Source organism: Corvus cornix, chromosome 2 (genome assembly GCF_000738735.6).
Source record: "Corvus cornix cornix isolate S_Up_H32 chromosome 2, ASM73873v5, whole genome shotgun sequence".
Lineage (NCBI taxonomy): Eukaryota > Metazoa > Chordata > Aves > Passeriformes > Corvidae > Corvus > Corvus cornix.
In genome coordinates this window covers 106,417,818-106,444,276 of record NC_046333.1, presented here as the reverse complement: position 1 = coordinate 106,444,276, position 26,459 = coordinate 106,417,818, and the positions used below count along the sequence as shown (strand labels likewise).

The window sequence follows — 26,459 nt, the reverse complement described above, 5'->3', positions numbered from 1 at the left end:
AGTGAGATGCCAAATTTTTCAAATCACTTGTCTTCCAACAAAAATTCACATTAAAAAGGGACTGAAGGAGTGACATGACACCCCTGGTGCTGCTAATACCCTTTTGCAGGTAGCACTTTTGGAGGAGCATTCCGTATTTAACTTCACATTGTCTGGTCTGTTTTTACTGTGTGATTTTTACAGAATTTGATAGTCTCTGTCCAGCTGGTTTTGAATGTGTCTTACCTCTGTTCATACTGATCACATAGAAGCATTTTAACTTCACATTAAACTTCTCACAGCTCTGTTATAAAACGGACATAATTTCGAATGAAGACCTACTACTGCCTGTTCTAAGACCAAAACCAGGTTTCTAACAACTTTGTGAGTTCTACTGTTTAGCCGTTAGTGCTAACCCAAACCCTGGCTCCTTCTGAACTTTCCACTGGCTGAACAATTCTGGCAGATTTTTAAAAAAGTTTTTAGGGGCTTTCTTTGTGCCCAAGGAAAGCAGCATTTCTCTGTGGAGTTGGAGACCCATGTCAGGACTCCTCATTCTCATTCCAGGAACACAATATGCTCTTTGATGTGCACTTACTCAGCAGCACATGAGGTAAAGCTGGCCGACCTCTTGTTTTGTGCATAGGTAATTTATGCACTGCCTCTGGGAGCACACAAATGACAGGACTTGCATGTGTGAACCCTATTTGTGCATGAAATCAAGTGTAAATTTAGAGCAGATGGGGTTTTGACTCATTCATGATAGAATTTATGGCCAAGATTAATAAAAAAAAAGAAAAAAAAGGAGAAAAAAACCTCAACCTGAAGTTACTTTCCAAAATATATTCTTAGGTATCCAAGAACCTGTTTTACAAAAGTGAGGAGCGACCTATAGCTTCTCTGAAATTAAAACAGCACATAGGGTATATATGTATATACATATACATACATACATACATACATATATATACATATATATGCTGGATGTATACAGGGCATGTACCTGGTGCTTAATAGTTCTTGAAAAAGACTGCTTGTTTTTGTGCCTGAGTGGCGTTCTTTAAAAGATGGACTAAGCTGCCATCTAATAAAAACCATTCAGTTTAATTATCTTATCAGTGAGCTGTTGCTGCTTATGGGAGTGGAGGGATCAGCTGTAGACAGAGGTGGGCACAGACACTAATCCAAAGGATGGAAATGGTGGGGAGAGAGTTGCCACTGCCAGACTCCTCTAGTTCAGATGCAAAACATTCCGGAGTACTTGTACACACACACACACACACACAGGTGAATCCTCTCTACATTCAAAATCAGAGAGGCAAACTGATCAGTCTTTAAAGCTGTGTCTGCCCCAACCTAGATCAGTTCTTTTGTTGTACCCCCTTGTCAAGGCCTTGGACAAACTTTGGCATGTATCACTGCTGATGGTGTGGTGCAATATCTCATGCAGCACAGCAGTATCTGTAAAAGATGTTAACCACCCTTAACAGCTCCCCAGCAAAAGCTCTTTGTGGCTGCAAGTTTGTCCTTTTTTAAAAATTTCCTTCCATTTATTTGGTTACTGTCTCTGTAAGCTTTGGACACAAGTATTGTTATATTGTAAGCAATATATGTACATAGTGTATATTGCCAAAGCCAATGTTCAGAAAGCATGAGTTTTTAACTTCCCCACTCTTCTCTTTTGTCTTCTGATTCCTCCTCTATCTTTTCCATCTGTTCACAACTGGGCAAGGTTCTTGGCTGCTGACTTTCCTTGATGGGGTCTAGTGTCTTTAGCTGTCCTCTAGGACCTGCTCACAAGCAGTGATGCAGCTGGCTGGGAAAGCTTTGTGAATCTCATTCCTCCTAAATAGTTTATGATTTCCCTCAAGCCTGTGGAAATTCTTCTCGGGAGAGACAACTTCGTGGCATGCTGGGATGTCCATCCTCTGAGGGAACCCTGTCATGGTTATTGATGATCCTTTATTTCAAAAAATCCATCACAAGGGTGGAAAAAAGATCTACTGGAATGAGGCAGTCCCTCTTGTTTTGCTGACTCAAGAACATTTGGTATGTATAAATTTAAATTGGTACATAATGAAGTCTTCATAACAGTGCTGTGTGAACACTGCTTGGTATCCCTAAAGGCCGGTTTTCTCTTTGAGTTCCATTCCATCAGTCTTTTTGTTTGACTGTGGCCTCTCTCTATCAGCAACTAAGAAGATTTTATGCTGTTTTGAAACACAACCACATGTCTTAAAAACAAGCAGGCTTCTTTTTGCAGCATATAACATGACTCCTTTTGGAGTAAGTAGTCATGAATGTAAGCAGAGGGTGCAAAAGGTTATGGATAGTGTAAAATACTAAGGGAAAAACGGGGCAATACATTTTTATTTTTTAGTCCATCCTTTTGGAAGTCCAACTGCCTAAGGCCATTTGAAAATCCCAGCCTGAAGGATTCATAGCGATGAAACTCAAGACATAAATATCCAAAGCGCAATCATGCTACCTCTGCTGGTTCCTCCCTTTGTATGTAACACCTTTGTATGTAACACCAATCTGTTACATCTCGTGTTAAATTACAGCAAGTGCTTTGAGCCAAGGCTGTGGGCTACTTTGCACTGCTCTAGAAGTATTTTTTTGCTTTAACAAAAGTGCTACTGGCCCTGATATCACTGCTATGAGTATTTTGGAAAGAGACCAGTCACCAGAAAGGATGCCATTCCCAGAACTGACGTGTGGTTTGTACCTTTCTCCTGAGCACTTGGTTGACTCAGGGGTGTAAATGATGTAGTTCCCTGCCATGGCTGCTAAGGCTTCTTCACGTTCTCCTCGCTTCCTGTGTGCAGTGCTTAACTAAACCCCACCACACAGAGAAGAGATTTGTGGGAGGTGGGCTGCTGCACTCACCATACACATGCAGGGAAGGCACAGCCTGCCTAGCCACCGTGTGGCCTTGGCATGATACCATAGGTTTTAACTTTCATATTTTTCAAATCCTGCACTGCCTAGTGTGTAACTCTGAAGCTTCTTGTAGCCTGTTAATTTCTGCTCTCTCACACTAGGTAGACATAACAAAGCCTCTCCAGGCCTGCTCTCCAAGGACACTCAGACCGTCCTCGGCCCAAAAAGTATAAACCAAAGAGCCTCTAAAGGGAGGGGCAAGCTGAGGGGAATTACATCATTAAACCGAAACTTTAATTGGAGAATTAACCCTGCTATGCAAATGAGCCAAACGTATAAAAGTGTGAAGAACTCGTGACCTGTCATCCATCTTGGGGTCCATCTTGGCAATAGCCTCTGGCCCCAGGGGGTACCTTTGGAGGCCTTTCAAATAAACACCTACCTTTATTCCCTCACTCCTGTCTAGTCTCTGTTTCTAGGAGGCCTCTTCAGGCATCAGGCAAGAACACCCCGGGGTGCGCCTGCTCCAAGTGAGAGTGAGGACAGGGAGAGTGGTGATGGGATCCCCTTCTCCTTTGCTGGCTAAATGCAAGGATATCTTTCCAGTCTGGGCGTTTTTTAGAGTAGATCTGGGGTTTCAGCAAAGGCAAAGTGTGATGAGCCCTCCTGCTGTGCCTTGTCTCCTGCAGCGTGGCCAGTGCTCACAGCTCCCCACATCTGTCCCTGGGTGTCAGGAGCCAGAAGGCCTTTGGCGCCGGTGTGACTGACACCCAGCACGGTGCTGTCGGGGAGAGATAAGGGCAAAGGAACACATGGTAGAGTTCCCCAGTACTCTGTGGTTTGGGTGCAGCCATTTGCATAAGTCAGGCTCTTCTTTTTCAAACTATGAGAAGAATTTCTACCTTAATCCCAAGCCTTATTGACACTTGGCTATGGCTGCTCTGGCAGCCGTCAGGGGAGGGAAGTCCAGTGTGGCATGTTGCAGAAAGGGCAGAGTAGCTGACTCTGCAGACACCTGCCTCTGTAGGTTGGAGGATTGAGCCTGAAGGGAGAAAAATAGGCTGAACTTGCTGACCACTGCCTGATTTCAGCTGGTGTGCTAAGATGGCTTGAGGCTACTGCAAACAGAGGGACAAAGAGCTGTAAATGGCTTCTTTTCCATCTCCCTTTTCTTCCAGATAACATTCCCAACAGCACTCAGAGATTCAGACATCATAGGCCAAAAGCAGTGGTGTAAAAATGTCCTGGAACTTAAACATCTAGCTTTCCTTTGCCATCTGGCTTGGGAGTAGCTTTAATGTTTCATTGCTGCTCTCCACTGTTGCAAGGGATGGAGTTTTGTTTTGGTTTCTTCATGAAGTCCAGGCTCTCAGGTAGAAAAATCAAGTGACTCCAATAGCTGGGGCATTACAGAAAACACCAAGTAATAGTGAAACATGATAAAATTGCAGGTTCAGGAAGTCTCACAGAGTCTCAGCCCATGACAGAGTTTGACTTAAAAACCAAAAAAATGACAAAGACGGCATTACCTAATGCAGATGAGAAAGCACAATAAAATTGTGCGCAATTTCTGTTCCTTTGTTACTGACAGAGTCCCATAGCAATTTCCGGGATTGTAAAAACATCCTAATAAATTTCCAGTGTTTCCTCAAGTTGAATGAATCACAGAAATGCTCCTAGCCTTGAATAGGTTTAGCATTCACATCCACTGCTCAATGGAAAACTCAGTTGAATCATGGTGCAGCTAGAAACAGGTTGTAAATCACGGCTACGGGCCATGCGGTATGGAGCGCTGTTTAACAACATAACCAACAATAAGATTCCTTCAAGATGGAAGCAAAGACTTCTTCCACGATGGAAAATGAATGGGTAGACAAAAGGAAAGACATCACCCTCTGGCTGGACTTGTAGCTCAAGTGAGAGAAGTTTAGGAAATCCTTAATGGGACAAGAAATAACCCTAGGGAATCAGCAGGTGTTTCTGCTGCTCCTCATTGAATTTAGAAGCAAAATAGTGCAGTGCATGGGAAGCATATTTGTCTGGTGATCAGCTCTCCTGTAGGACCGCAATTCACCTCCACCCCCTGTTGTCCAGTTCCTTGCTGGAAGAAGCTGAGCTTGAAAATGCTCTGCTGCCTTAAATGCTTGAAAATATTTGCCTTAACTGCTGTGGTATAAGCCAGGGGGACTGCAGAACAAATACAATTATGCTGGTATCACTGGAATGCTCAGGAGGTCTAATTTGGGTTGGAGTATTTGAGACCAACTTTGGAGACTCCTCAGGAGAGTTGTCCCTTTTGTATAGAAGGTAAGAAGAAGGAGATAAATGTTTTTTGGCAGAATGTCACATCTTCCGAGTGTTTCCTTTCAGATGCTCTGAAAGGAGCAGGGCGGACCTTGGGAGAAGTGGTAGGTTGAGCCTTTTGCTGTTTCAGCTAAAATGGGACAATTGTGGGACACAAGACTCCTGAGGGTGATGGGAACTGGTGGAGGAAGTCCTTTGCTGGGTAAGAGGCAGCCCTTTCCTCTGAGGCCAAAGAGGGAGCACAAGCTACAAGGCAGGAAGCAACACCAGTGGTCGCCAGCTTTCCTGAGAAACCTGCCAGGCCCAGGTCAAGGCAGGGGTACCTGGAGGAGGAAAAGTGTATTGGCTGCTATGAGGGGATCCAGCAGAAAAACACAGGAGGAGGGTATCATAGATGGGGATTCCAGCTTGTATGAAGGAGGGTATGGTCCCAGAGAACTGGCTGGGAGCAGATGGTTTGCATGGTGAAGGCTTTCAGGAAAGAGTCCGGCATAGCTGCTGGACAGAAGGGGAAGGCCACAAGAGCAGCAGCACTCAGGAAACCTGCTAAAAATGTGCTAATCCAGAAGCACTTTCGAAGAACCAAGATAAAAAAAAAGTGTCCCAGGTATTCAGAGGGGTGAGCGTGTGTCAGCGCAGCCTGCTCTCCCCATTTGCCCATCTCCCATGCACTCCCCACTAGGTGCCAGTATAGGAGCACACCACTGCAAGTACACTTCGAGGAGGGAGAAAAAGGCATGGTTAAGACTTTTCAGACGTACATGTGCTTGAAAATGTGATTTCAAATAGACATGTGTTTGTAGTGTTCTCAGTTTATACTGAATAATTAATTAATAATATTAATTCTGAATATACACCATGCACGGGGTCACCAGTAGTGTCTAAAGCGATTCCCATGGGCAATGTTGCTATTAAAATGTTAGATGGAGCAGTACAGGGGGTAACCAGCTGCTGTAGCCTTTGGGTGGTCCCCACTGCCCCTGGGCAATGGGAGCCCCAAATAGGTTGACATGGACAGAGCCTGTCCACTTCCATCCAGCTGGAAAAGAGCCCCATCACCCAATGGTACTTGCTGCTGGAAGAATATTTAATTGTCAAATCATGGGTTTTATCAGAAAACAACAGACAGGCATGGAATCCTTTCTTTTTTCTTAATCCACCTGGCAACACACATAGCTAAACTCCTACTGAGTAGAAATAATTTTATAAACTGCGTTTGCGCTTCACCATGGATACATGTGCAGTAGAAAGCAGGATGACACTTGAGGTGGAGGACACCTGGTGGGTACTTCACCGAGCCTCAGAACTGAGCCACAAGATCATGAAACACATTGCCAGTACATTTCAAGTCTTTCTGGAAGAAAAGTGTTGCTCCATAACCGGCAGACCACCTCTGCCTGCCCTCTGCACTGCAGATTTAGTTATAAAATTAAGTGAATAAACAGTGAATAAAGTAATGAGCAGGACAATTCTCTGTTACAGACCGCTGTGGGAACAAACAGTTTGTTGAAGCTCTGATGTCTGTCAAGTCTTAAATCTTTCTGAAAAGAGGTTAAGTTGCTTTGGTTTCTCTGTTAGCCGTGCCAAAATAAATAGAATGTGCTCAAGTGAAGAAAACAAATACTTGAAAATAATGAAAAATCAATAGTACCCTTGTTATTCGGTAGCAGGTATACAGATCTAATCTGACAGGCTGTATTGAAAGTGTAAACTGAATGCTCGCACACATGTATTAGTAATGTCAAGATGAAATGTTAGCTTAAATCTTATCAATTTGGTTTATAGGACAGGGAGGAATTACTGGAGTAATTTTACCTGAACAGCCCCCACACACCACCCCATTTTGGAAAGGGTAGCTCTCAATAGAGTGTGTATTTGTGTGTGTTTAAAAATGTTCCGATTTCAGGTACCCTTCTTCTTTGCCATGAAGTTTTTAATATCGCCTCAACCTGTCAGCTTCTCCAGTCAGGAAGAAATACTAACAGCAAACCTATTTTCATGGAGAAATTTAAAGAAGTCTTTCATTCTTGGCCTGATAGCATTATTCCCATGGGCAGAGGACAAAGAAATATACAGCTAAGGAGCAATTTCACATAAAAATTACATCCCTTCGTCCAAAAGCCCTGCTATGTGTCACGCTGTTGTGGAGCACATACAGGAACTGCCTCTGCCCTTTTGTACAGAGCTGGCCTTTAGGCTCCATGCAGTCTGCATCCACCGGCCCCACTCATCTGAGAGAACGATGAATTTAAAGAGATTCCAAGCTTTCATTTTCTGAATGTGTGTGTTTCTAGTCCTTTTCCATAGCAAATGGAAATATCTTAGGGATGGCAAGTTTTTTCTTTTGCTAGAATTAAAAACAAACAAACAAACCCACCAACCAAGTAAAATACGGTCCTCCACAGATGCAACATGGGCAAGGAAGGATGTAGTGACAGAAGAAGGGAGACAAGGCTTGCTTTGGTAGGTCTGATCTGCCACCCAGCAGCCCAAGAATCTTCCAGCAGCAGTCAGTACAAGATGGTTAGGGGGAAAGTACAAGATGAACACAGTTTCACTGCTCCACTGTTCAAACCAAGGAAATGGATTGCAAGACTGCAAATATTCAAAGAGAAATCTGTCCTATTATTTTTGGAGCAGCATCCTCTGCGATGTGTGTAAGTCATCAGAACAGAATGAATCCAGTGATGATTATTTTCAGCAATGAAAAAAAGCCACCGGGAGATTTGGTTTGGGAGGAGTCACAAGGAGGGACAGGACCTCATTTTTGAGAATGTAGGCTGTGTCATGCACTCTCCTCTAGCAGTCATGGTAGAGGCTGGATTGTCACCTGGGTAGAGGTTGTGCAGTATGGTGTGCCAAGGAAAAGAGAGACAGGGAGACCTGCATTTGCCATTTCCATGTCCAAGATGCTCCTCCGAGTTGCCCAACATGAGCCAGTGGACCTTGTGTTTTCTCTGCGGGACACAGAGCTGATGAGGGTCTGAGTGCTGCTGAGGGTGTTTTTAGTGAGAGGCTGAGCTCTCCCAAGGTCTCTCTGTTGTGTAGGGAGTGTGGAAATGGGGCTGCACAATCCCATGGCTTTGGGGAGAACAGCTCTTTTCCTGTGCCTCTTGGGAAAGGGTGACTCAGGCCCATCAGTGCTTTGATCAGCTTGGAGCCAGCATTGGCAAAACTTCAGAGAGCCCTGGATTACCTGAGAAGGTGCAGATAACAGGTATGCACATTGCTTAACTGCAGACACTTATTTGGAGACTAATTTAGGAGAACTATTGTCCTTGATTAAGGAGGTCTTTTCTTCTAAGGTTCCCTATCTCATCATGTCAGAGATTTAAATTATATGGATGCTTCCTCTCTTGAGTACTCAAGGAGCATAAGGAGTGTCACCATCACAATTATCTCCTCTTCTAGATCTCCACCAAAGTGAGGGCTTACAGGGCATACTTCCCATTTTGTAAGTAACACAGGAAATTTTCTGAACATTTGGTATCCAGGCTTACCTGATTTGGAGCCCTTTCTCTTTGTTTCAGTGAAGCTTAGCAAACTATTATTGTTACTTGTAGCAGTTATTTCCCAATAGAGAACTGCTTTGAGTGCCAGGGAGTCATCCTGTTTGCAAAGAGGATGACTAGGTTATTGGAGGCTATTGAACTCTCCAGCCTCACTTTGTGGAAACAGAAAGTGCTGTGGGTGCAGCTTACCTTTAACTGCTGCTGATGCATAGAAGCACCTAAGTGAGATGTGAATATCAACACTACCACATCCATTGCTGTTTGTAATGCATAGCACTGCCTTTGCCACCTTTTCCATTCTCCATTGTTGCCTGCCTTCCTTGGGAACATGCTTGGCTATTTGTGGCTGACTAGATTCTGCACTCCTGGAGCGGGCCAGGCGCAGGCTGTCCCTCGAATCCACTCTTGGGAAATGGCATTACCTTTTGTGTGTCTGTGTGAGCACTCCACCCTGGAATTTTCACAGACTAGAAAATGGGTTAAATCAATTAGAGCAACACGAACTGCAATTGGTTTTGCATGAATCTATTTGCAAGATAAGAATTACCTTCACTCCTCCCCCGTGAACAATAACTGACAACCTTACACTCCTTCTCAAATGCTTTTTGATAGGTTAATGGGCCCTTATTGAGAGCATATAATTGCAGCAGTTTTGGTTCAAGAGCTGATGTGATGGATTACATCCCTCTTGATGCTTGGGGTTGGGATACAATACAGAGAGGCTGCCCGGACCCTCTGGTGCCAGAGGGCTTAACACGGTATTGACAGGGCTGTGCATATTAAATCCAGATCAACCTTCTGAATGAATGCAGGCACATCTGAACTTACATGTCTGGAAATGTCCTTCCATAATCTTAAAGGAGTTATTTTTAGTAAAGGTTGTAAAAAAAAAAAAGAAAGAAAAAAGCTCATACCCTTACTTACTGCTGAGATATGAGCTGAAGGAAACTCTCCTGTCAGATCTGTTTCATATATGTTACAAGAACAGCAAAACAGAAAAGTTCAGCAGGGTATTATTTTCTTTTTCTTTTTTTTTTTAATTTCTTTTAAATTTATGGGATCTGACAAATCAGTCTGGAGGGTGCCAAGTCCAGAGGAGTCTAGAGGTATCCTTCAACATCGGGTGATAGTTGCTGATTAGTTTTGGCAGGAATGGTTTCCTGATGCTCTGCAAATGAAAATTAACAAACTCTGGGGCTTCCTGGAAAAAATAATGCAGTGGTGTTCCTTGCTTTAGAGGTCCATGCTGGGAAGTGCTGCTCTTGCAGACTCAGCTTGGGTAGCTCCACTGGGTAATACCACACTCACTGACTCTTTCCTTTGGAATGAGCCAGGATCTTCCCAGAGCCAGGTACGAAGTAAGGTGGGGTGGGTAATACTTTCTCCTACTTGCACAGCTGCCAATTTCAAAAGAAATATTTTTTTTTCTTTTCAGTATTTGTAAAATGTGATTTCTAAACGCACTGTGAAGTTAAAAGCAATTGAAACCACATAAATAAGAGAGTACCTGAGACAGTCTTTCGTCTTGCAAGCCCACATGGAGCACTTTTGTCATTTAAGAATTCTGATACCACATCCTACTGCTCCTGGTACAAAGTTCCCCAAATCCGTCAGCAAATCTTTCATTCCTGTCTGACTTCTGCCTATATAGCCCTTCATGAACATGCTGGAGAGTTTGATGCAAGTCCAGCTTATGTAAAGGGAATTGTTTTGGAGTTTTGCAATAGGTGTTCAGTGATACCCTCTTGTTTCATGAGTTCACCATGAAACTTGGTTTGCTTGTCCTTTTCTGTCAAAGAGATTCCGATTGGAACCAAGTAAATTTTCTAATGACACCCTTCCCTACCCTTTCCTATTGAAGTAAAGTCTTGATTCAGATAGCCTGATATGTTTTACAAGCTTACATATATGTAATATGTCCGTTACAGTAACTTTTCTTGTCAAGAGTATGTAGAGCTCACGTCTTCCTTAAGGCCCTCTCTAGGAGCTGACAGAAACAGGGTCAAGACTTCAAGAAACCTGGTGCAGTTAAGGTTTTTGGAATATAGTTCTATCCTTGACCCCGGTCCAGTTCCCCTGACTCTTGGTGGTTTTGGGAGAGGAAGTTGTCTCTTGACACATCTTCAAGGCCTCCTTGTATTCCATGCCAGAAGACCAAAATTCAGGACTTCAGAATTATTCGTTAAGTTAAATTGGAGTATTTGATGAAGTGTTGAGATGGAAAATGTGCTGGAGTCTTGCAGTGTGCTAGCCCAAACCATGATACTGTTCATGAGTCTTGATTTTGCTGTATCAAATACACAGGAGTGTTTTGGGAGAAAAGAAAGGCCAATTTCAGGAAAGGGAAAACACTGAAACCAGTTGTTTCTGGGTTCAAAACCCCAAATTGTCAACAATACCCTTGAAAATTTATTTTCAGAAGCTGTGAATTGGTTTTCCAGTTGAAACATATGAAATAGTATAAGGCGATCTCTCCTCCTCGCCTGAATTTCCTTTAATGTGGGTTGTTTAAATCCCTGTTCACCTAGTGAGACTTCCCAGCTTACGAAATCCTGGAGAATACATACTAGAATGAGTCAAAAGTAGCGACTGAAAATGTTTATGTAAAGTTTTATTTCAGTTCTCCGTGGTCCTTCTCCATCCAGACCTTTTGACACTAACACATTTCTCTGCTCTCTAACCTGTTCTGCCACTGCTTGCAATCTCCAAAGCCATACTTGATGAAATTACACATGCTGCAGCTATGTCAGGTGTATGAAGTAGGATAGTGCAAGGGTTTGTTTGGCTATTTGCACTGACATTAAGGGATGCAAGCCCTCTTTGGAGGACATGGGAAATGGCCCTCTGCAATGGAGAGCCCTTGATCTTGCTCAGGTGCAATAAGATAGTCTTACTTTCTGTTTTGTTTGAAGAAATAAAATACTCCTTTTTACTCATAGCCAGAAATAGGCAGTAATGGCTCTTACTGTTCAGGCTTAATGGTTCACATCTGCACACTGCAGGTGCTTGAGTCTGATGTATTAACAACACTTTCATTAACACGACCTTGGATGTCTCCTCACTTTGTGGACTAGGACATGTGAGGCTATTTTCATGGATGAAGTACTGTATTTTAAATAACTAATTAAAAATCAACTTTTTGGGAAAAGGCTACCTTTCTTTCCATGTTAAGGCCGGAGCCCCCCTCCAGCATCTTGCAGTAGCTCTACTGTGTGTCATTTTATCTTGATTAAAAACTTTGTTTGTCACCTAAGAGCTTGCTTCTCTTTCAGTTCTGGTAACCATAAGCTGGCAGGACATGCTTGCTAGGTCTTTGATTCTGTATCTAAAGAAAGCAGGGGTGATAAAGGGCCATTGCTCTGGAGATTTCAGTATTTGTTGGGTTAAACATTGCTGAGCAGTCTAGCATCCCCACCCTTGTCATGAATGAATCTGGAAGGAATGAGTTTGAAGTCTTGCTCTGGTTGACTATAAACCTTTATTATACGTGGGATGTTCCTTGTGGAGGGAGGGAGGCAGTTGCCTCCCAGACGAAATGAGCAGAATTCATCAGCTTACTCACTGCCCTGCCGAGCAGGGAGTGATGGGAGTAATTCAGGGTGCCTGGCACCTGCTGGAGCAGGGAGGCTGGCTGGCAACCATAAACCCGCAATCAACCTTGATGCCTGCCCTCAGTGCAGACTGCAAATAACAGGCATTTATTTTATTTTTTTTCAGTGGGGATGGGAGCAGTCGTGAGAGTAAACAGAAGGAATTAAATCCACCACGTTGCTGAAAACAGGCGGTGGCATGCTCTCGGCTGTCACCACTGCCGGTCTGTTTCAGAGGTTTTTGTAACAATTTGTACCCAAGGAAAATTGTCTTACTTCTCCCCTTACCTCATCTTCACTGCCAGAAGCAGTGGGTATATGAGCAAATCTTTACATTAAAAAAAAATGAAGCAGAAAATTGCAGGGACTGAGGATGGCCACTTAAATGACGTTAACTGACAAAGTTGCTCCCCCCTTTCCATTCTTAGCCCTCTTTCACATCTATATCAAGGGCAATACAACTATGGATATTTTCATGACTTCACTGAAATTTTTCTTTAACTGTAACTTTGTTCTTATGACATGCTCCTGTAACTGATGTTTTGTTCCCAGTTAAATCCATTAACCAGGATCCATAGTGCCTCTTTTTCGTCTGTAAAGGGTGTGTATTTGAGCTACAAATAATCCTCAGTCAGATTGTTACTGACTACAAAGGCTGTCATAAAATGCTCACTAAAGTCACCCCTCCAACGTCAGCATCGCAGCTAGAAATTCCTGGTCCTTATGGAAATTACAGGAGTTTCACAGCTACGAGAGAGAGGGCAGGAGGGGCTGTGACAGTGTTGCTGTGCCTGGTGCCGTTGTGAGAGGTTTGGTCACCTGGTCATTCTGGGCTTAATTCCTTCATCTTCTCTTGAAAAGTAACTTGGGTAACTTTTTGGTATTTGAATGGCCAGTGATTAGAAATCCCAGATGCTGTGGATGTGGCTAAGGAGTCAAGGTCACTGACTCTGGAAGTGCTGGACCACAGAAACGCAGGGGCTGCAGCCTCAGACTCCACTGAATCTACAGACCAACTGAAGATTTCAAACTGCTTTTGAGCTTTATTTTCCAGAGCACTGGAATGTTTCCAACAATGAATTTAGTTCAAAGCTATTGGATGGAAAAAGGAGGAAAGCCTTTACCTCTGAGGCTGTTAATTTTATATTTTTATATGGAGTGGATTTTTTCTCAGTGGACCAACAGAACTGTAAATCATCCTGTACAACTGTCCAGGTCCCAACAGAATATCTGACAGCTAAATGACATGTGAGAGCTGGAGGACAGTTTCCAAGGGAAGAAAATTAAGCCTTCAATTAACTGGAGTTACTTTCTTGTGATTAGATTTTGAAAAGCTGTGATTTGCATCCTCCTGCTTACTTGCCTGGGTGTGTCCTGCACTTCAAGCTAAGCTCTTCAGGTGAAATGCTTCTGCTCCTACAGTGTTTGGAGTTTGTACCTTCAACTGCAGTAAAAGGCATGATTCATGTTACAATTTAAAGAAGTCCCAAACATCAAGGAAATGTATATAAAATGTGAGTGTTCATAAAGGTAGAATTCACTTTTACAAGTACTTTTGTAGAGAAGTGTTTATCCTGCCATAAAAGAGAGGTGCTGGGTGGGTGTACAATGAATTCTCAATTATTCACGAGCAGTTTATCCAGGTTGTGGATTAACTGTGCCGCAGAGGCCCTGACACTTTGCTGGCACTGTGCAAGGGGCTCCATCTGCACTCATGTGCTCAAGCACAGAGTTCCAGGATCCAGTCCAAAGCTTTAGTGAACTCTGTGTGGCAACACCTAAGTATGCCCTGGCTCCAGCAAAATTTATCCTTGTGGTTGCAGTGCTGCAAACATACCTTGGGTTGCACATTAGCTAATACACCCTCTTGGAGCAGAGTGCAGAAATACCTAAGAGATTGTGCAAACGGCAGGTTGTATCTGGCAAAGCCAGGGCTGAATTAGAGCTAATAAGTCTGGCTAAACTTACGTTGACTCTTTCTGGAGTCAATCACAAAGCTGACCAGTCTTCACTTCCAATATGTGCAATGTGCTAAAAGACGTACAGGCTGGGTCTAAACTGTTCTTGGGAGTGACTCTGCGCTTCCAGCTCTGGATGCCTCCCAGAGTTTGTCCTAAGCACCTATTGAGTTGAAACCTGGAAATGTAGCAGTCCCTTTCTCCCTCTCTTGTCTTCCTCTGGCCCTGCTTCCCAGGTGGGGTCCAGTAACAACTCAAAATGCTCTAGCTGTGACACCACAGCAATTAGAACTATGCTGGATACACAGAGGATGACGTGGCGCAGTTGAAGTGTGCTTATCACAGAAACACAGTTCTCCGGAAATCACCATCTAGAGCCAGTGTCATCCATTCTGCCAACACAATCCAGCATACACCACCATGAAACAAAGTCCATGACATTGGGAAAGTCCATGAGTGTGGGAGGATTTGACCCAGCAGTTTGCTAAAGCTAAAAACATTTATTTTTTTCTAACTGACTTAACTTAGCAATTTTCCACCTTTTCTGCCTAAATTCCCCCTCTTTATATGGTAATGAAGGAAGTGAATACATCATAAAAATCTCAGAAGGGAAAAAGTCACAGATGAGTCACTGAAAATATTGATAAGATCACTGAATGAAGCTGACCTATAGCTTTCAACATTCCTGTTTTTCTATGCCCATTCCTCTTGCAGCTTCACAGATGCAGTTATGCCCCTCCTTGGTGTTTGAAGGGGGACCAGAGGGATTTCTTCACCTCTCTGTAGTGAGGACATATGCCAGAGTCACAGAATCCCTTCCTCGCCATGCCAGGATGTCACAAAGTCCTTAGCACCTACAACAACCCCTGAAAATTCTCAGAGCTACTTATAGCAGCAACCAAAATGTCTTATCACACCCCTGTCTTGGTGACAAATTAAAATTGCAATTTGATTATTAACATCTTTCCAAATAAAGGTCTGGATCTCACTTCCCTGGCTGCTGATTGCACAACTGGACTTGACTTCAGTGGAAGCAGATCTGGCCTCAAGGGTACGTTTAGAGAAAGCAAGTAGCAGCTATTTGCCTAGTGTTTATTTTACATTTCAGGTTGAGGCATTTGCAAGTGTGGTTTCTGCTGGACTTTGTATAGCTGGGGTTGTGACTAACAATAATAACAGGCGAAGCTGTGACTTTGCCCCAGCCCCGGAACAAGAGGCCGCCTTGTCCCCAGAGTCATGCAGAAGGCACACGGTGACTCACACCCTCGTAATCCCTTTGCTGGGTTTCCCCTTGCTCCACAGGAAAGGAACTTTTTTCTCCTTCTATACTTGGCGCAGCACATGGTCCCAGCCATGCTTGTCCCAGAGCTGTGAAGTGTATTGGGAGTGCGACTGCACCAAAACCCACAGGTCAGGGTGTTTAGCAGCCAAGGGAGGTTAAGCACGGGTATCTAGTGGGAAACTAGGCTCCATTGTATTCTGCCTTGAGCACAAACCAAACATGCAGCATGGTGTAAGGAAGCACCTTGGGTAAGGGCTCCATAATGCCACAACCTTTGTCACAGCTCCCCAAAAACCGGTGACTTCAAGGTGCACTGTGATTTCCATCCAATCCCTTAGTTTCCATGTGACATGCAGGCTCTGCACATTGGTCAACTGAATACACAAGGTGTCTCTGAGCCTTTTTTCTGTGGCAGTGTCATGCATCACTTTATTCATTCATTAATGAAGCTATCTCCTTCCTTGTGGAGGTACCATCCTCAGGTGATGCTGTCCAATGGATCCTAGCACATGCAGGTGTTGGCTTCCTGTGAGATTGTGGCTCTGGAGCACTCATGCAGGGGCAGTCTGGAGGGTATCTGTGTGTGACTAGTGATGATTGTGAGAGGCTTGGAAAACTGGATATTTTGAGTTTCTGTCAAGGCAGCCTGGCTGTGTCACTCCTCCATGTCATGTTCAGAGCATCTGAATTTAGTTATGGTTGTTTGGACAACAGATAAAATAGAATTTCTTGGACACTGCTTTTTTCCAGGCAAGTACTTTCTCTATTTTCATACCTTCCACTGCTTATCAGCTCCACTTTTGTTTCTGATAGATTTGATTCATATTTAGGGAACTGCCTTTGCAGTTGAATTGGACTCCTTGCAAAGCTCCATGACAAGTACACTAATGCATAGCTAGATTTGAGGGGCATCTCTATTTTGCTCACAATAAAGTCCCGTGTTTTCTCACTGAAATGTTCATGGGCTCCTTGAGTGTCACAGCTTCAAAGGACCAGCGACATGCAGGTCCTCTGCCAGACAAACCTGTCCTTTGACATGGCACAGCATTTCAAGGCAATCAGCTTCTCTCACAACTGAAGACCAGTCGAGACTGGAGCAAAATCTAACCAAAGAAGATATGGCTTTTTTGGAAAGTGTTCAGCTGTTGTCCCTTGGGATAAAAATTTTGACTGTTTAGACCATTTAGGTTTAGATTCTTGGAATTCCTACTCATGTAAAGCTCTTAACATCACATCATTCAGAAGTTATGCCTCTACTGCTGTCAACCAGCTAGGAAACCTAACCTGTGGAACAGAGGGTATCTGTACCCTGCAATCACAGCAGTGACTGCTGTGGCATCTGTGTACCTGAGATAGCTGCATAGCCCTGAAAGTGCAGTGCCCTTTGAAGCCTGAATGCAAGAGGCAAAAATAGTCCTCATGTGTCTAGCAAATCCCTCACTGCCTGCTAACCCTATTCCTCTGCTTCAAGTGAGCAAAACTACCTGGGACAGCCCCTGTGTTTGCCTCACTGACCAGGTGTGTGCATGGTTCCTGTGTTGGTGGTCTGTGCCACAACTCAGCAGTGGGTACCTGGCGACTGTGGTTTCAGTACAAAAGGTTCACCTGCTAGCACAGGACATGGCCATCTTTACTCAGCCATGTCATAAGAGCACACTTCTTGAATTTTCTCTCCTGAAAAGATAATAATGTGCATATTTGGGATAAGACCCATAGTCTAAATCTCTCGGACTAACTAATTCAGTGTAGTAGATCATACAGACACACTTGCAAACTCCTTAAACACCGCTTTTGTGGGAATTGACTGGGGGACTCTTCTTGTGTTGGCACCCTGAGTAGGTATAGCCTTTTTTCCATCCAGAAAATCTGACTGTGTGTCCTGTCAGAACTGGGATTAGATTGCAAGTAAGGAAATTCCCGAGGTTTGGGATTAAACCTCAAGGAAAGCCAGTGATGCTACAAACTTAAATAATTTCTGAGGAAAAGAGGTAAGTTCCATATAAATGCCCTCGAAATCCATAAATTCAAAGTGACTTTATGTGAAACCATTTCACCCTTCAGGCATTCCTGGCTGCCCCTTTTTGTGCTCAGTCTGCCTCTTCCCTGATGCAAAAGCAGTCGCCGTGTGCCCAACAAGAGCTGGGGGCTGGCTATGGAGGGGGCAGCTGGTGGAGCGGCTGCAGAGCTCAACACTGCACTGTGGGAGCCACCCCAGCTCTGCTGCTGAGGGCAGTGTTGGCTCACAGCTCATGTTATCTTCTTGCGGAGCTCCTTCTCCCAGCACATAAACAATTTTGTTTTTGTTTAAAGACTTTCCCACACGAGTGTCTGCCAAGTTCAGAGGACTGCTCTTTGAGACTGATCTTGAATTTTTTGGAAAGGGAGATGAGATTATATAATAAATTCAGTTAGTCTCCGTGAGGCAGTTGGGAGATGCTGTTTGAGACTATAATGTAATAGCCAATGGAATTAAGAAAAACAAAAGAATCCATAGTGTAAGTGGGGAAGGAACTCAATTTTCAGTTTAGTAAGTCTGATTTGGAAGCAGATTCACAGGCAAATCATCTACACATCACAGGATGGTTGACATACTCTCAAAACAGCAAACCTGAATAGATTAATTTCTCTTAGAATAAACAGCATGTCTTTTTTTAATACATGGCTTGTTGTACACCTTGTTGTGTACCTATGGACTTAGAAATCTTTTCAGCCTAAAGAATTCTATGATACAGTGGTTTTCAAGTAACAGTCAGCTGGTGATTTAAAGAATTATCACTAGACTTACTGTTGTGACAATATTGAAATTCTTGTTGTTTGCCAAGTGTCTATGGATACTGATACTTTTTGTCCAATTATTGCTCTTCTAAATAATTAAACCCTAAATGCAACAGTTAAAAAAAAATAATGCAAGAGAAAGATTCCTTTATCCTGCTGAAAATTTTCTATTTTCACATATTGCAAGGCTTTTTGACTTTTAACTTAGCAACTCAGCATTTCCAGAGAAACTGAAGTTTAAAAGCACTGTGGAGCCAAGGAACTGGTCTGGCACTGGGACTGCAGAGAGGCAGGCAGGCTGCATGCCGGAGGGCCTGGACACCCACCGTGGCTTCTCTCGGTGTTTCTGGTGGAATTGATGCAGTTGGCCAAACTAGCATTTTCTCATGGAAATGCTGCTGGCAGTGAGACTGAAATGGGAGGGAGAGCTGTCAGAGCAGCATCCCTGAGAGACAGGGAACTGCTCATGTGCTTGTCATCTGTAATCCTCCTGAGTAATGTCTCTTGTGGTCAGTGAAGGCAGGTATTGCTCTGCAGTGGGAGAAACTATGACAAAAGGTATAGACAGCACCAAACCTGTAACATTGCTTGGGTATCCTCCTGTCTACTTTTCCTTGGGTATCCTTCTTATCTTTTTGTGCTGCCTCAGCAGCCAGTTCATCCTCTTGTCTGTAAAGAACACAGAGAATTAGTAAAGCAACGATAGTGGTGTGAGAGGATTTCAGTCTTAGGATATTTTAGATGGTACCATAATGATAATTTAATTTTTTATTCTATGTATTTATGCAATTAAAAACCACAATGATCCCTATGCTACCATCTAAAATGTCCACAGGAAAATAAAGTCATCTTATGTTTTGAGAATTGTATAAATACTGAACAAGGAAATACATCAGTTTTACAGTTGTCTCATAGTTAATTATTTCTTAAAATAGAACTTGGTTCTGACTGCAGAAACTGTAGGGACTCTTGGGAGCCAAAAAATCTTGAAAAACCCCAATTAATAGACCATATAACAAATGTGTAGTTCAAGATTTTACAGAGATTATTCCAACTTTTCTATTCTTTCTACATAACTGAGACTGTTTTCTTTTACATAAGGTCTTTAATTCATACAGCTGGACCAGGCAATAGTCTGTTTAGAGCATGTTTCTTTAATTATTTAACTTTTTTCCCATTATAGTTTTTCCATATAAACTTTAAAAAAAAGTCTGCTGTATTCTGAAAGAGAAAAATGAAGAACCTGTTTATTATCATGGAATTACAGAATCATAGAATATGGTGAGCTGGAAGGGACCCATCAGGATTATGGAGTCCAACTCCTGTCCCTACACAGGTCACCCCCAAAATCTCACTATGTGACTAAAGAATGCTGTCCAAATGCTTCTTGAATTCTCGTGGGTTTGGTGCTGTGTCTGCCTCTCTGGGGAGCCTGTTCAGTGCTCAACCACCCTCTGGGTGAAGAACCTTTTCCTGATATCCAACCTGAACCTCCCCTGACACAGCTTCAGGCTGTTTCCTTGAGTTCCGTCACTGGTGACAAGAGTGAAGAGATCAGTGCTTGCCCCTCAGCTTCCCCTCATGAGGATGTTGAAAACCACAGTGAGATCTCCCTTTGGTACATGAAACACCCTCTTACTATCGTTTCCCTTAGCTGAAGAAGTGGTTTGGCCTGAATGTGACAGTGACACCTGCCCTTTTCATCTAGCAGTAAAACACCAAAGAAGAAGACAGTCAGTGTGCAAGGTGGAGGGAAAGGGGTTCGGTGTTTCCTGGCCACCACGTGTACTAATAACAATGAGATGGCTGGAGAGGCAGGAAGTGAACAGGAAGGGCAAGGAAGGCAATCCAACAAAGAGGAAGGTGCCAATAGCCATACCAACCCCTGTAGCAAATTGTGTCTCCTCAGACATCCTTCCCCCCAGGGTCATGTCATGCTGGGTCTCACCTCTTTCACAGCTAAATATCCCAGGTTCAGAGCATGCCAGCTCTGATACCTCATGACTTACTAAAGCCTAAAGAACGTTACATTCTCCTTCAAGCATCTGCAATCCCATCTGTAGGCCAGGAGATATCAGCCACTCCACCTGCCTCTCCTGACTCATCACTGGGCTCCCACTAAGGCAATGGGGCTTGCTGCCCAGGCTGGGGGCAAGGCAGAACCTGTCATAGCCTGCAGATGCTGGTGCAGGATGCGTCCAAGTCCTTGTGCTCTTGCCAATCCTCATCCCCTTACCTGCAGGCCCCCTGCCACCAGGCCTAGACATGCCATTCCTCAGGTAGCGACAGCTCAAATCTGAAAAGTGAGAAAAAAAGCTTCTGGGAAATCTCAGAGGATTTAGACACTTACATCCCTCAGGATGTGGGGTTGATTACTCAGGAGGTGACTTCTACTTTTTTTCTGAGTCAGTACTGAACAAATAACTGGTCTGGCACATCACTTAGAGGGACTGTGGTGCTCTGGTGCTGCCTTTTGCAAGAACCTTAAACCAGACCTGCATTTTCTCAGACAAAACCAGCCTGGTCCTGAGAAATGTACTGAGCAGCAAATGCAGCCAGCCGTGCTTATCTCCTACAGTTTCGCCCGGTTGCACTTGGTGGTGTCACCAAGCATTTGAACAGGGGTAACAGGCCTTAATTCGGGAGGTCAGTGCCCCTGTGCCATATAGTCTAGAGCTACCTCTTGTGGATCTGCCTTAAATCAGTCAGCTTCTGTGAGAGTCTTAGGTGGGGACTCATACCAGACGAATGCAATGTGAAAACGAGGTTTAGTGTTAGGGGGAATGTGTGCCATTCTATTAAAAACTGAGGAACAGCTGCTGCTCTGTCGCTACATAGAGGAAAATACTTCTTCTAGTTATTAGGTGTGATTTATACCTAATGGCCAAGGCAGGTACCCCATGTTTATGCCCTTTGGTAATGATGCACTTCTGCATCACTTAGATGCATTTATTAATCTGGTGACTACTAAAAAATGCCTAAAAAATCTGAAAAGCAAGATAGGAAATGAACTCCTGTCTCATTTTGGCCTTTTTTGTGTGGTTAGAGAAAGTATTGTAGAGCATCTGTTTCCCAAATTGCAAACCAATCTGGTCCATTTGTAAAAATGTACAGTGTCATGCATTGCCCCCTGGAATCAGAACTAAGGAAAAGTCACACAATAATATGAACAAATATAGCCCCCATTAATAAAACTGTTGCTTTTCTCAGAATGGTAGCTCCAAGAAAACAAAATCTCAGTGTTCATGCCCTAGTTTTCTCATGGACCCTGTATGAGAGGAATGTTCAGAAGAGGCTTTTAAAATTGCTCTTGCTTCCGGAACAGCACTCGTCCTGCAGACACCCACAGACAGGACCAGATTAAACTGCAGTGTCATGAAAAGGCACTTCCAGAGGAATTTACATCCTCACACTTTTAGCTGCCGCCAGAATTTATTAGTTAACAGATCACCACTTCCTGATATCGTTTCTGGAAGTCTTGATCTTTTGATCATGTCATCCTGTTCCTGAAATGCACAAGAAAATGGAAGCTCTGCATGCCTGTTCCTTTTGATGAGCACAACAGTCCTGAAGCAACCCAAACCATCCATCATTTTTGGCCTGCTCACAGTGAAACAGGCTTGTTGTTCAATCATTACTTGTACCAGATACCAGAACACCAGGTTTACCTCTGAGAGCCCAGCAATTTTTCTCAGAAGTGCTATGACAGAAGTCAAAGGGGCTGATTCTCCTGTTTCGCTGACATCGTGGTCCCCAGGGTCCACTGAATGACATGGAGTTACTTGAGATCAGTATGAACAAAAAATGAGGGGTGCACATTTGCTTTGACTAGAAGCTATTAGTTAAGCAAAATTGGAACTACACTTAGGCTAGTAACAGTGCCACAGCTGGGTGTCTTACACAGGAACTTTGTTCTGAGAAAAAAAGATCTAGGTGGCAGCATGTATTCATTGATTAAAATATTGATTGATTGATTGATTGATTGATTGAATGATTAGAAAATTGATTTGAGAGCAGCCCTGGGGATACTGGAGGATGAAAAACTGGACATGAGCCAGCAATATGCACTCAGAACCCACATCCTGGGCTGCACAAAAGCAGCATGGCCAGCAGGTGGAGAGAGGTGATTCTGCCCCTCTGCTTTGCTCTGGTAAGACCGCAGCTGGAGTGCTGCATCCAGTTCTCGGGTCTATGGAACAGGAAAGACATGGACCTTTTGAGTGGGTCCAGAGGAGGACAGTGAAGATGATCAGAGGGAGGAAGAGAGGCCGAGAGAATTGGGTTGTTCACCTGGAGAGGAGAAGGCTTTGGTGAGACCTTAGAGGAGCCTTTCAGTACTTAAAGAGGGGGTTTATGAGAAAGATGGGGAGAAACTATTTATCAGGATCTTTAGTAACAGGACAAGGGGCCACATTTTTAAACTGAAAGATGGTAGGTTTAGATTGGATATAAGGAAGAGATTTTTTATAATGAGAGTGGTGAGACACTGGAACATGTCTCCCAGAGAAGCTGTCGATGTCCCATCACCATTCAAAGTCAGGCTGAATGGGGCTTTGAGCAACTGGATCCAGTGAATGATGATCCTGGCCCATGTCAGAGGAGCTGGGCTAGATAATGTTTGAAAGTCCCTCCCAACCCAAGCTGGTTTGTGGTTCCATGATTTGAAGTATCCTGCTTCCTCAGATCTGGCTTGCTCACTTGTTGGAGATGCAGTCCATGGCCCCATGGCCCAGAGAAGTGGGTGTTACAGATACAGTTGCTGAAGAGCTCCCCAGATGATTATAGTTCTTGAAATATTGAGAAGACTCAAGATTGAAAAGAAAAACTTGTTTCTCTTGAAGAGTTCTATAGCTCTTGTGAATTGCCAAAAAAGGAGGGAAAAGTTGCCAATGCAATAAATGTCTTTCTAATATGCTGTGACTCAGCCTGTGCTCTTGCATCACAATCCCTGTAAGAGCATAAAAATCTGTAATTCCTTCCAAAACCTACCACTGCCACAGTGTTGTCAACCAGATTTCTCCTCAGCACCTGGATTAATATAAAAAAAATTGCTAGGGGAGCCTGAAGATGGAGTGAAAGGCAGAGAAGGTCTCCTCTTTTGTTTGAATCAGTATTATTGTAGTTTGATAGCTGGAGCTTTTTGGAGTAGAAACAGAAAATACAAGCTTTTATATCAGGACATATTTCTGGTTTTTACAGCGATACCTGGGTATCTTCAGTATTGTTTCCTAGACTTTTTCATATGCAGTATAATGTTTTATTTGCTTTTCTATCCAAATCCCACTGAATGGAAGTTTTCACATGCTGCTTCCCCTTCTCCACTCCACCCCTCCAGTTCATGAGCAAGTTTACTGAACTCCCCAGCAGCTCATGTTTATTTTTGTATCTTAAGTTAGAGTGCGAAATTAAAACACTTGATTTGTCCTTGGCAAGTTAAAATGCCTATTATTTCTACAGCACTGTAGGGGTCTGTAGCTCCTTGTGAACAAAGAGAAACTGAAATACCATGGCATGGGGCAATGCACTGCCAGACCTTACAGATGTTCAGGCTGGGCACAATGGAGCACACAGAGCCATTCCTTGCTTGGCTAACGTCACAGGATGCTTTGTGGATGCATGCCCTGCTCCTCACACCTGGTGTGTCCAGCCAGGACTGTGTGAACCCAGAGTGCAGAGAATATTTCTCTGCCTGTTTTGAGGGGTTTCACCCCCCTGAACAACACTGTTTTTGACCTCCGCCCTTGGAAAAAACTGCCTACTCTTAGAGAAGAACTAGAAACTACACTAGTGTAAATTAGGTGATAGACTACTATGTAAGATTGTCACAGGGTGAAAAATTTAGAGGTTTTGGGTTTGTTAATGTAGTAAATAGATAAAAGCAAAAACCATCAAAATGGAAGATTGTTGTTGTTCTCCCAACCTTCTTCTTCTTCTACTACTACTCCATATTCTGCAGTAAAAGTAGTTGAGGATGATTGGACAAAGGACTCTGCAGTTTCTGCCTGTGTTACTAAATAATTGGCAGAAAAGTAAAAATAATGTATATTTTTAGTAACCATTGGTTGATTTACCTTTAAAAAGGCCGTGCAATCTTGATAATTGGGCTTTCTCCTGCATTCTCTGCTTTGTGCTATGCCTGGATCATGCTAGTGACTCTTTTTCTCTGATAAGACTTAATAAACAACTATCAAGAAGCAGCGAAGGCTGAGAGTCCTCTTTGTCTCTGGAACTCCTAGCAAGGACTGTAAAAACTGTCTCCCATGAGGAGAGGTTTGATTACAGCACGATCAGTGTCACAGGACGTTTCACTGGAAAGACATTAGAGCCATTGTGCTGTGTGGGCACAGCCCCTGGGGACACTTTCACAGAGCACCTTGGTGCCAGGTGTATTTCTGGCACCAGGTCATCCAAAAGTCACCAGCCAAGTTTTACGACACCCCAACTGGGTATTGCTAGCAGTCAGCTCACAGTGTCATTGACCTCCAGGTGGAAAAACTGCCTTTATTCACCTTTGCAGGATGTTTTTTGCAGTCTCCATGGAACTCCAGGTAGCCCTACGGATATTTACAGCTGAAACAAATGGCACTGGGGTAGTGCACCCCACAATGATTCATTGTGTTCATCATAAAGCTGCAATATGTTATTTTAAATGTTGTCAAATATTTTTAAATGTTCCATATAGCTTAGTTATTAGTTAAAATATAAATAAATCAGAAAAATTCTTTACCTATACAACTGTAATTAATTTTAACCTTAAATTTTGGCTAAAAGCACACATTCAACAGTCTCTCTCCTAGTCCGTTGACAGAGAAAAAATTTCTTGTCACTCTTGAATTTGAGGTGGGAATGGTATAATAAACTGTAAGTTTTAAGAAACTGAGTAGTAGTAAGTAAAGCTTTAACATTTCTCTATTTCTTTATGCACAACCCCCTAGAGTATATGCACACATACTTGTGAATGTCTCAATACAAAATATTTCTCATAAAAATAGTCAGTACCCGGCCTCTTGTCAAGTGTTACCCCTTTATCAATGCCTGCCATTGCCTGAAAAATAACCACCATTTCCAAAGAATCAAATCTATCTCAAGATAGAGCAATTTCATGAAGGTGGAGAGTAAAGTCAGACATTTTAAAGCTGAAGTATTACCGTGAATGAAATTCTTTTCCGTTTTTCCTCCCTTGCTATGATATCAGATGAGGGTTATATTTATGAACAAGTAATTTGCTATCAGTTGTTGCAGTTTGTCCTGTGGTTCTATGCCATAAACTTTAGCACGTCCAAAATCAGATTGTTCCAGTTTCAAGCCCATCACAAAAGCATTGAGACAGTTTTGCCTGAGACATGGAAGAAGTATTCAGTCACTTAAATATCTCTCCATTCCCTCCAAACATTTAAAAGTGCAAGTGGGAAATGCTCACCTAATATACAAAAGCAGTGTCCAATAGCTGGAAAAGGTCTGAAGATCCTTTCAACTGCAGGTTATAAAGATGGTTATCTCTGGGAGAACATTCCTCATCTTTCCCATATGTTGAAAATAAACTGTCTTCTGTGATTCTGAAGCTCTTTTGGCAGGAGAGGAAAAGTGTTGAAATACTGCATTTCACAATTTTCCAGACCAAATAGTAACTTATCTAAACAATGCATTACTGTATTTTGCAGCACATAAGCTCACCAGCTCTCTGCAAGTCGATAATCCTTTTCATTTTTCATTACTTGATAGCTAGAGAGGTATCTCGCAGAGTTATCATAAGCATTATCAGTGCAAACAGTGATACCAAGCCAAGGACCTTTGTGATCATAGCATATTTTCTGCTTGTATGGGATATTTTAATGCAGTCTCAGTGCCTCATTGAAAGCAGTCCAGCAGACGACAGATAATTTCCCCTCTCTGTTTAGTGAGCAACAGCTATTAAAGACATTTCAATATTACAATGGCAGAGAGTCATTGGCCACAAACTAAAATCTGTTCTCTTTATCAAAGATTTAATTTTTATATTATTTGAAAAAAGCAATATGATTGGCAGCATTTGGTGTTGGCAACAAACAGAAGCTTTTGTCCTACAAAGTTATGTGTTTTCAGCTGTGAGTGAATCTTGGGAAATCACGTCATCTCGTTTTCACCATTTTTTTGTGCACAAATCTTACAGCATGTACACAAATGCTCATGAACCACT

The 26,459-nt window shown here is 43.0% G+C and overlaps 1 long non-coding RNA gene across 1 annotated transcript in view; it reads right to left on the bottom strand.

The window, feature by feature from the left end:
* LOC109144210 overlaps positions 1-25,819 on the bottom strand; it is a 29,114-nt gene extending 3,295 nt beyond the window's left edge. The window contains exons 1-2 of the long non-coding RNA XR_005604417.1: positions 25,704-25,819; positions 18,860-18,952 (exon numbers count right to left, since the gene is read on the bottom strand). This is a non-coding gene — a long non-coding RNA (uncharacterized LOC109144210). The remainder of the gene's footprint in view (positions 1-18,859; positions 18,953-25,703) is intronic.
* Positions 25,820-26,459: the final 640 nt, after the last annotated feature.